Consider the following 10,169-nt stretch of genomic DNA (forward strand, 5'->3'; position numbering starts at 1 on the left):
GTTGTTGTTGGGGCAGCTGTCGTTGTCGTTGCTGCAGCTGTGCTTGTCGTTACTGCTTCTGTGGTTGTTGTTGGGGCAGCTGTGGTTGTCGTTGCTTCTTCTGTGGTTGTTGTTGGAGCAGCTGTTGTTGTCGTTGCTGCTTCTGTTGTTGTTTCTGTAGTTGTCGTTGCTGCTTCGGTCGTTGTCGTTGCTGCTTCTGTGGTTGTTGTTGGGGCAGCTGTGGTTGTCGTTACTGCCTCTGTGGTTGTTGGTGCTGCCTGTGTGGTTGTTGTTGGGGCAGCTGTTGTTGTCGTTGCTGCTTCTGTGGTTGTTGTTGGAGCAGCTGTGGTTGTCGTTGCTGCTTCTGTTGTTGTTGGAGCAGCTGTGGTTGTCGTTGCTGCTTCTGTGGTTGTAGTTAAAGCAGCTGTGGTTGTCGTTGCTTCTTCTGTGGTTGTTGTTGGGGCAGCTGTGGTTGTTGATGGGGCAGCTGTGATTGTTGTTTGTGTAGCTGTATTTGTCGTTGCTGCAAGTAATTAGCAAAGCAGAGCTTTCCTGAATCAACAAAATTACCTGTGTCTGTGTTTCTATAACGAACATTTCATGCGGTTTGCGCAAAAATTGCCCTTTAAGTTTGTGTTGTTCAAACAAGTTCTCAAAATAACTCACTCGCTTTATTCTGCCACATGAGGAACATGAGCTCAAGTATATTTTGTATTTGTACGGTGGTTATTATTTTTAGCGCTCAGCTTACCTATAAGAATCACAAACATTGATATGATCCGCACGACAGCCATCTTGTCTTCTTTGAATCTATGAAATCAAACAATATAGAAACTTATTAATAGAAGCAACATTTGGAAAGTTATTTTTTTTTACTACTTTATAGACTTACTTTTTATGATTGCACTCAATCTCCAAATTACAGTAGTCATTATAGCAGCTTATTAGCTTAGTAGCTTATTAGCCTTAACAGAATACATAAAAAGGGAAATTGTTCAATGCAAATAATTATAATACATTATCTCATTACCTAATTATATATATCCTGAACTGCATACAAGAAAGGTTACTGATAATGAGATGGAAGAAAAAATGTATTGTACTTTTAATTGGGGGGAAAGAAACAGTGAAGACCCACATCCAAAACAATGTTATAACTTCATGTTATACTTCATTTGAGTCACTATGTGGTGACTGTCAATTGCAATTGATTTTTATTGGAACAGATATTGGAACAGTAGACTAATGACGTTACTCATTTTTCAGAAATGTTGTTACACCTTAACGATGAACAAAACCAAATATCCAGGTACAAAATTTCAGCAATCCCACATTTAAGTTGATAAGTAAGGGACATCTCTTGATAGCATTACATATAGATTTAAAAATGTGCTCACCCCAAATGAAAAGATTTAAGATCAAACTTTATTTGTTCCCCCTTTCTATCAGCTTTAAACGTTTTAAACTTTTTCAATGTCTTTTAATTCAGTCCAGTTCCCCTGTGATATTGTCAAAACGTTCACCTTCTGTGACAGTACTCATCTATTAGGGCCTTTATATGGGAAAAAGAAGCAAGACCGGTGATGTGACTCATAGGTGGTATTCAGAAATGTTGTGATACCTTGGTGATGAACAAAACTAAATCTCAAGATATAGAATATCAGCAGTCATTTTGTTAGTTTTGGCTCAGTATAGACCTATAATGGAACACTCCCTTCTTGTTCATCTTACTTGACAGTCAATGTCTATTATTATATTGAAACAGATATTGGAACAGAGTAGGCTATTGACGTCACTCATAGGTGAAACATTTTTCAGAAATGTTGTTACACCTTAACGAAGACCAAAACCAAGTATCCAGGTATATAATTTCAGCTGTCAATCTGTCAGTTTCTTTGATCATTATCATGGCACACTCCCTTCTTTTGTCCTGCTGCATTCCACCTACGTGAATGTTAAAACTATTTTGACCAGTAAGGACAAAATGATAAATATAGATTTCTAGTGTCGTGGTAATGGTGCAGGAAGTAATGCAAGAAAAACAGAATTGCATTTATTCATACTGAACTATATATAATACCAATTATCAGACTTATCACAACAGTGAAAGTAGAAATCAATAATATTTATATGGACAGATATTAAATTTGTTGAGTACTCAGCAGTAGGCAATATAAGAACAAATCATAATGATGTCATTATTTAAATTAACTCAATCTGGACTCGGATAAGCGGCATAAAATGGATGGATGGAATAACCAATGTCAAATGATGAATTTATAAAATTTTCAAGTTTGAAGCTTTTGCTTAAATTATTAATGTCTACTTGTATTTTTCCTCCACATTCCATTTTATATTTAACAATAGTAGCACATAGGGTAAAGACAAGCTGTAGCTGCTTTTACATGGTTCACAGCTGAGTTCACCAAGTTGGATGCAACTGTGAATATCAACAGATCTTTTAAAGGAAATCCAAGCAGATTTTGACCTGATGAGGTCTGGTGGTCACGGACTGACAAACAAAAACATTCTCAACCAACTTCAGTAAGCCTGAATAAATAATAAAGCCTTCTTATTGTGAAAGGTGTGGTGGAGGGTTAGCAGTCATGGCTTTCAGGATGCCTCGCAGCACCTTGTAGTTGTTGAGTGGTTGGTTCTCTTTGGACAATATGATATTGTCCAAATGTCCAACACAATATGATTATTCTGGCCAAAGTATGAATAATTTCTTAAAACCAGTAAGGGCAATATGGCCTAATTTATGTTGTTATTAGCCTATATCACATTTGTTGAGTACTCCTCAATATAAACCATTCTTAATGATACAATTAATTAATTTAACACAACCTGGACTCGGATAAAATGGATGGATGAAATAACCAATGTCAAATTATGAATTTATTCAATTTTCAAGTTTGATGCTTTTGCTTGAAATTTATGCTAATATGCCAAGTTGATATAATGTACATGTGAAGCAAACCAATGCTCGCAGCAGGGGTTCATGGGAGAAACGCCATATCCTTTTGATTTTCTTGTATTCATAATGAGTCAATCAGCTTATCTACTGTAGCTAGCTGTATCAACAGTGTTTGCTGCAGGTCTGATGATGCTGACTGAAACTTCACAAAAAAGGATTAAACTGCTTCCTGAACGCACAAATCACTATTGCAACAATCCCACTTTTAGTTTATAAGTGAGAGACATTTCCTGATAGCATTACATATAGACGTAAAAATGTACTTACCCAAATGTTATATATATCCCCCTTTCTGTCTGCTTTCAATGTTTAAAACTTTTCAATGTATTTTAATTCAGTCCAGTTTACATCTGTGGTATTGCCAAAACGTTCACCTTCTGTGACAGTCCACATCTATTAGGTCCTTTATATTGGAACAGAAGAAAGGCTAGTGATGTGACTCAGCAATGTTGTGACGCCATAGCAATGAACAACACAAAATAACAGGATACAGAATTTCAGCAATGTGTAAGTTTCTTGGCTCAGTAGGCCTATAAAGGTACACTCCCTTCTTGTATCCTGTGAAACCGGTTGCTGGTGCATTCCACCTATGTGAATGTTGAAAGAGGTTTGACTATCATGACGGTAAGTTATGCCAAACAAATAAATATAGATTTCCAACGAAAAGATAATGAATGGAAAAAAGCGACAAAAAAAAAAAGAATTGCATCTCAAACATGTTGAACGAATATTGTACATGATATTTGGAATTATCATACTAAATATGAAAACGTAAATATGTTACAAAACATACATATATATATATATATATATATATATACAGTGGTGGGCTGTCAGGGCCATCAGGGCCTTCTCTGCTGGCCCTGTCAAAATCAAAAATGTATTTTTTCATAATTAAATTAATGTGTGTCTAAAAATCAATTACTTTTTCATTACGTTACTATATTTCTAGAAACAATAGGTTATTTTTTCTGAGTAGCTGGATTTTCCATGTCATCTAAATGCATCACAGCTCCGTGGACCAGCACTAGTAGCATTGCTAGCCTTTCGTTGAAACTGCCATTTCCCATTTGATTATAACTTTGACTGACGTGTGTCATCAGCCAATCAAATTTTGATGTGTAGTGACAGAACGCCCCATGGGCCCAGCGTTGTGTCGACGCTAGCCCCCGCTGATGTCATCAACGAAGTTTGAACCTTTTAGCGGGTTGTGAGTGAACCAGGAGTGAACTATGGCCGTTGCCTTCACACCTCCAAACGATCCTGTTTCCGATCTCCTTCATGTGCCTTTTTCAAGGCGATCGTTTGGAGAGAAGAAAGAAATAATTTTAAGAGGAAGACCTACACCTAAGCTGGATGGGCTGACCAAGGCTGGCAAAGGTTTTGTGCGGCACTTCACTGAGGGTAACTACGACCGCTATGACTGGCTAACAGCTAGCACCGAGCGGAACAAGCTATTTTGCTGGCCGTGTTTACTTTTTAATACCAGTGAGGGAACATGGAACACTACAGGTTTTAACAGCCTTAATAGCTTCACCAAGGCAGCTATCAAACATCAGGCATCCGAGCGACACCTCACAACGGTGGTACATTTGAAGACCTTTGGTGAGTCCAGGGTGGATTTGCAACTGGATGAGCAGCGGAGACGAGAGACAAGCCTGCATAATGAGAGAGTGAGAAAAAACCGGGACATACTGAAGCGCCTCGTTGATTGTGTCATCTTTTTGGGACAGCAAGAATTGTCTTTCAGGGGACATGATGAGGGGAAAGAGTCCCTGAATCGAGTTAATTATTTGGAGCTATTATCTCTGCTATCAGAATATGATGCTGACTTGCGACACCACCTTGCCACGGCCACCGTTTTTACGGGAACATCTGGGAAAATTCAAAATGATAAGCGGGACTGATAAATGCTATTGCGAGGTGTAGCAAAAATGGAGATCATCACACAAGTTATTGTCGGAAGTATGGAAAAATAATAAGTAATTGAGGATGTCAAAGAAAGAAAACGAGCTCATGATCTAGCAGCTTCAGTACTTGAAGTGTTGGGCAGCTATGATTGCAAAACAAAGTTAGTGGCACAGTGTTATGACGGAGCCGCTGTAATGGCATCGGGACTTAATGGCGTACAGGCGCGCGTAAAAGAAGAAATCCCTCAGGCTATGTTTGTGCACTGTTACGCACACACATTAAATCTGGTGATGTCTCAGGGAGCATCAAAAATAAAGGACTGCAAGATTTGTTTTGCGAATCTCGGAGGATTGTCTGCATTTTTTACACGCTCTCCCAAGCGAACAAAACTGCTGGATGAGCTTTGCGAGAGGCGGCTGCCGCGGGTCTCTCAGGTGAGATGGAACTTCAACTCCAGGTTGGTGGGCACAGTCCACGACAAAAGTGCTGAGCTGGTCGTGCTTTTCCAGCACATCCTCGATCACGCGGAGGATTTTGACCGTGAAACGGTACATTGTGCATCAGGACACTTGTCACAGTTGAAAAGCTTTGAGTTGCTGATGTGCTAAATAAGAGCTTAGACATGCAGTTCAGTCTTGCCAGAATTGGGGATTTTTGCCAGAGTCTTGAAGGTGAGCGTGGAAAATTTGATGCCGTCTTTGAGAGGACCGAGGAGGCCGCGGGACAGCCGAGCGCAGCTAGAGGCCGAACAGACCCGCACGCGCACTACAGACAGCTACACACAGCGCTAATCGACAGCATCATCACGCAAATCAGGAATCGATTTGAGGATCACAAGCGACTACTGTTTGTTGCATTGCTGGACGCACAGCTGTTTACAAAGTTCAACAGACATTTCCCGAAACAGAGCTGAGGAGCCTGGATGAGAGCTACGGCGCACAGTTTGACCTGGGCAGACTCAGAGCAGAGCTCAAAGTGATGTACAGCATGACAAACTTTCAGGGAAAGAGTCCAAGTGACCTACTGACATTTCTGAGGAGCACGGGGCTTGCAGTCAGCATGCCACAGCTTTACGCCCTCACATGCTTGATCGTGACAATACCAGTGTCCACCGCATCAGTTGAGCGATCTTTCTCAGCTCTCAAGCGCATCAAAACATATTCACGGAATGCAACCGGACAAACACGACTCTCTGCACTGGCATCTATTGCCATAGAGAAGGAGCTGCTCATTCACCTTAAGCAGGACGCGCAACTGCATGAGGAGGTCATTGAACGTTTCATCAGAAAGGATCGGAGGATGGATTTCATTTACAATTAGCCTAATGGGTGAGTGTTAGTAGAGATAAAGTTGTTGCGGTATTTTATTTATATAAATTTGTATTACTGTTGTTTGGGTATAGATGGTTATGCTGTGTTGATGTGCCTAAAACAGTTTAATGCACAGTGGTGTGTGTTTTATTTTTTTTGGGGGGGGGGTTTGGGGGTCGTTACGGAAGGCCCTGACTGAAAGCCCACGGTACGCTACTGTAAATATATATATATATGGACACATCAAAAGGATATGTGTCTTAGGGCATTTTCACACTTGTAGTTTGTTCTCTTTGGTCCAATTCAGTTGGCGAGTTAGTAAATTTGGAGCGATTTGCCCTCGTCGGTTTGGTTTGGTTTTACACCTGGAAAATTCTGGTCATCTATTAGGGCCTTTATATTGGAACAGAGTAAAGGCTAATGACGTGACTCATATTTTCAGAAATGTTCTTACATCTTAGTGAGAAACAAAACAAAATATCCGCAGACAGACGTGTCACTTCGTTGGCTCAGTATAATGGTACACTCCATTCTTTTGTCCTGGTGCAATCACCTACGTATGTGAATGTTGAAAGTGGTTCGACCAGTGTGACAGTAAGTCATGACAAACAACTGAATATAGATTTGTGGTAATGAAGCAAGAAGAAATGCAGAAAAAAATAATTAGGCTACATATTTAAACATAGTGAATGAATATTGTATATGATATTTGGAGTTATTGTAGTAAATATAAAAAAGATGATACAAAACAATCATGTTTGTATTGACACTGTTGTAAATTCCACATTCCATTTTTTGAGAAGTCTTTGTTCAGAGACACATTGTACTACACATTGCTGCAGCTCCTCTTGTCACCGTGTGTGTTGAGCTCTCTGTTTTAGCTACTGAGTGAGGCATCTCCCTTCTATTCATAGTTTTCACGTGATGTCACAGCACTATGGGAACGCCCACCTGGAGGGCAAAAATAAGCTGCCCTCCACTGTCCGTGAACGAGTCGGCCCGGCTTTTGGCACATTTTAGCCTAAAATATCAGATAGTTGTTGTTCAACTGGATGCACAAACCAAAGAGAGACAAACCTATACTCTGCTCCCTGACACTTCCCCTCTGCCCTGCCGGTCCTGTATTCTACACAAGATATATTGCTAACGTTTCGTAGGTAAACATCGCTAAATTAGTTCACAGCTCCGTGAGATTATCAAAAAAGACATGGGATCATAGATGTGTGTTTCTGACTGCCGGTGTTAGCTATCGTAGCACACTAGTAAACTATTCTTTTCCCAGAATCGTGTCCGATCGCAGACAAAATGGCAAAATCAAATGCAATCCAACAGCACATTATACAACGTAAACAAAGACACGTGTTGCCGGGCGCCTTTATGAAATGAGCAGTGGTGAAAGTTATGATATCATGTTATGATTGAGTGTAGCTAACTAGCTAGCACATTAGCTAACATTAGTTGAAATAATTACACTTACACCCTAAAAAATGCTGGGTTATTTCATCTACCCAACCGCTGGGTTATGAAATGTTTTACCCATTATGGGTTATTTATATGGAAGTTGGGTTATTTTGTGCAGCTCATGCGTTGAGTCAAAATCCATCAACCCAACATACATCGGTTGACCCAGCACTTGGGTTGTTTGTGCTTCGAACGTTATCAGATCATCACCAGAGTCCACACAGCGAGCGCTTGTCACAGCAGAGAACCAGTCTGGTCATCCAACGAGGCAAATAAATAATAAAAGGTTTGTGTACACTAGCTACATGTCTAATTCACATTGTCTGTGTTGCGTTACCTATTAAAGTACTATCTTTTATATTGTGAGGCTAGTTGGTTAGTTTGGCTAACAACCTAGCTAGCTAACGTTAGCCATTTAGCCGTTATCATGGAAGCATGGATAGCCTACAGCTTATCCGTTTGGTCTGAATTATATTAATGAATTAATGAAACAAGTTCATAATGCCATTGGGCATATGGTCATGTTTATTGAGTTCACCAGGCTAATTTGCCAGCTAGTTTCAAGCTAGCCAGGTGATTCGCCAGTTAACTATCTAGCTAGCTAGCTAGATAGTTTACTAGCCAACAGGCTGTCCGTTAGTTGCTTTGCGAGCTATATTATTTTAACTGGCTCTAAATGAACGCGCTTGTTTTTCCTGAAGCTTTTAATGTGAAATGTTTAGGCATAACACAGTGTTTGACTGATTAAAGTATGTAAAAACAGTGAGATAACCTGATATGTCTGACTAAATGCATGTATGTGCATTTATTTAAGTAATGTGGTGACCCACAATAGATACGAACAAATGCTTATTTTAAATGGCAGCCTGGCAAACGACAAGGGCCACTTGAGTTAACGGTTAAGAAATATATAATAAAAAGTTTGGGAACCACTGCTGTAGACTGTTGTACTGACAGTCGTGCCCTGAAGGCTATGCTGTGAGCAGCCTCAAATATGAATTGCATTCATATAAAAACAATTTACATGCATGCAATTTGTCATATGAATTGTATAGGTAGAGAGGGAGGATTGTGATGCTAAATAAAATGGCTGTTATCTTCACATTGGATTACATTCTTCTGTTAGTCTGCATTGCTTTTATATGGTGATATCCGAATAGTTAATACAATAGCAATTGTATCTTTGCTTAAGCTCTTTTTGTGTTTGTTTCAGATCAATGGATAGCTTTGTCATTAACACTTTGACAGAGTGCCAGACCTTGTCGAAAGATTTAAAGGTAAGAAATATTTGTTTTCCCATCCACAGCATATCAAGTGTGCATTGCTACTAAAGCCCTTTTTCAGACATGAATTCTTATGAAATATAATTTCCTCTTTTTTTCAGTAGCTTCCATGTAATGTGTCAAAGTGACTCCAATAGATGAATAGAGCCAGCCACTGGATTCCTGGAGGAAAGGCTGCGGAACGTCAGGAAGCGGCTGAGATCAACCAGCAGGTCGCAGAGCACGGCACAGACACCACTACAAATGCCAGATGATGGCGCTCTTGCAAGGGCTCTCATACCAGGTAATTATTAAACTGAAAAATTATTTGATGAAGCAAAACATCCATAAAAAAAAACTTTTTTTTTTTTTTATAGAATGTACCATATCAGTTTTTTAATTACCTAACGTGGAGTCACAGCTTAAAGAATGGTTGAGAAACAATTCTCAGCCCCTCAGCCAGATAGAGACCTACATGCGGAACACGGCAGTCTACAGGGCCAAGTGGATTAGGGACAACAATTGGACCATCGATCAGATCCTCGAAGAGTTCCCTCACCTAATGACCAAAGGCATGGTAGGTATAGGGAAATATGATCTTACATATGAGGATGCATTGTTTATAATGTTTTATTAGTGTGCCACATTGAATTGGTTTTAAAAATGTGTTTTCCATTTTATAGATTGCACAGGCTTGTCCTGCATGGGGATGCTGCATCAAAGTTGTTTGAAACTTGGTCATATGAAATGCCAGGAGGGGAGTCTAAAATGGTAAAGTTTATTCAAAGTAGAATACTTGCTTGCAAGTAGAGCTAATGGCTCTTAATAGCAGCTTTTTAATAGGAATTTGAATTTGTTCACTATAGACCTGTTGACTGTTGGCCTGTTGAATGTTCAGCCAGTTCATTCGTAAATGTTGTTTTGCTCTGAATGTTTTCCTACCTGAGTGATATGAACTGCACCAGTTCCACTATATTGTTGATATAATAAATTTTTTTCAAAGATTCCATTATGTTTTGTTTTTGTATTGTTTAAGTGTTTATTGCATATATGCATACATCTAGCATGTATTCTGTTCTAGGTTTGTAGTTTAACAGTTTTATTGCAATTTATTTTCTTAAATTGTACTGTAATGTGTTAGAATTAATCTGGGATATGGGTTAATTTTGCCAAGCATTCACCTATACACTATATAACAAATATGTAGTTGAATCAACCCAGAATTGTAATTAATTTGACCCAGCATTTGGGTACACTATATAACAAATA

At 39.3% G+C, this 10,169-nt stretch overlaps 1 long non-coding RNA gene across 1 annotated transcript; it reads right to left on the bottom strand.

The window, feature by feature from the left end:
• Positions 1-414: 414 nt before the first annotated feature.
• LOC120572355 lies at positions 415-3,316 on the bottom strand. The gene is made up of 3 exons (XR_005641429.1): positions 3,224-3,316; positions 731-789; positions 415-502 (listed from the first exon to the last, which is right to left on the bottom strand). It is a non-coding gene; the product is annotated as an uncharacterized LOC120572355 (long non-coding RNA).
• Between the last annotated feature and the right edge of the window lie 6,853 nt (positions 3,317-10,169).

Source organism: Perca fluviatilis, chromosome 14 (assembly GCF_010015445.1).
Source record: "Perca fluviatilis chromosome 14, GENO_Pfluv_1.0, whole genome shotgun sequence".
Classification (NCBI taxonomy): Eukaryota; Metazoa; Chordata; class Actinopteri; order Perciformes; family Percidae; genus Perca; species Perca fluviatilis.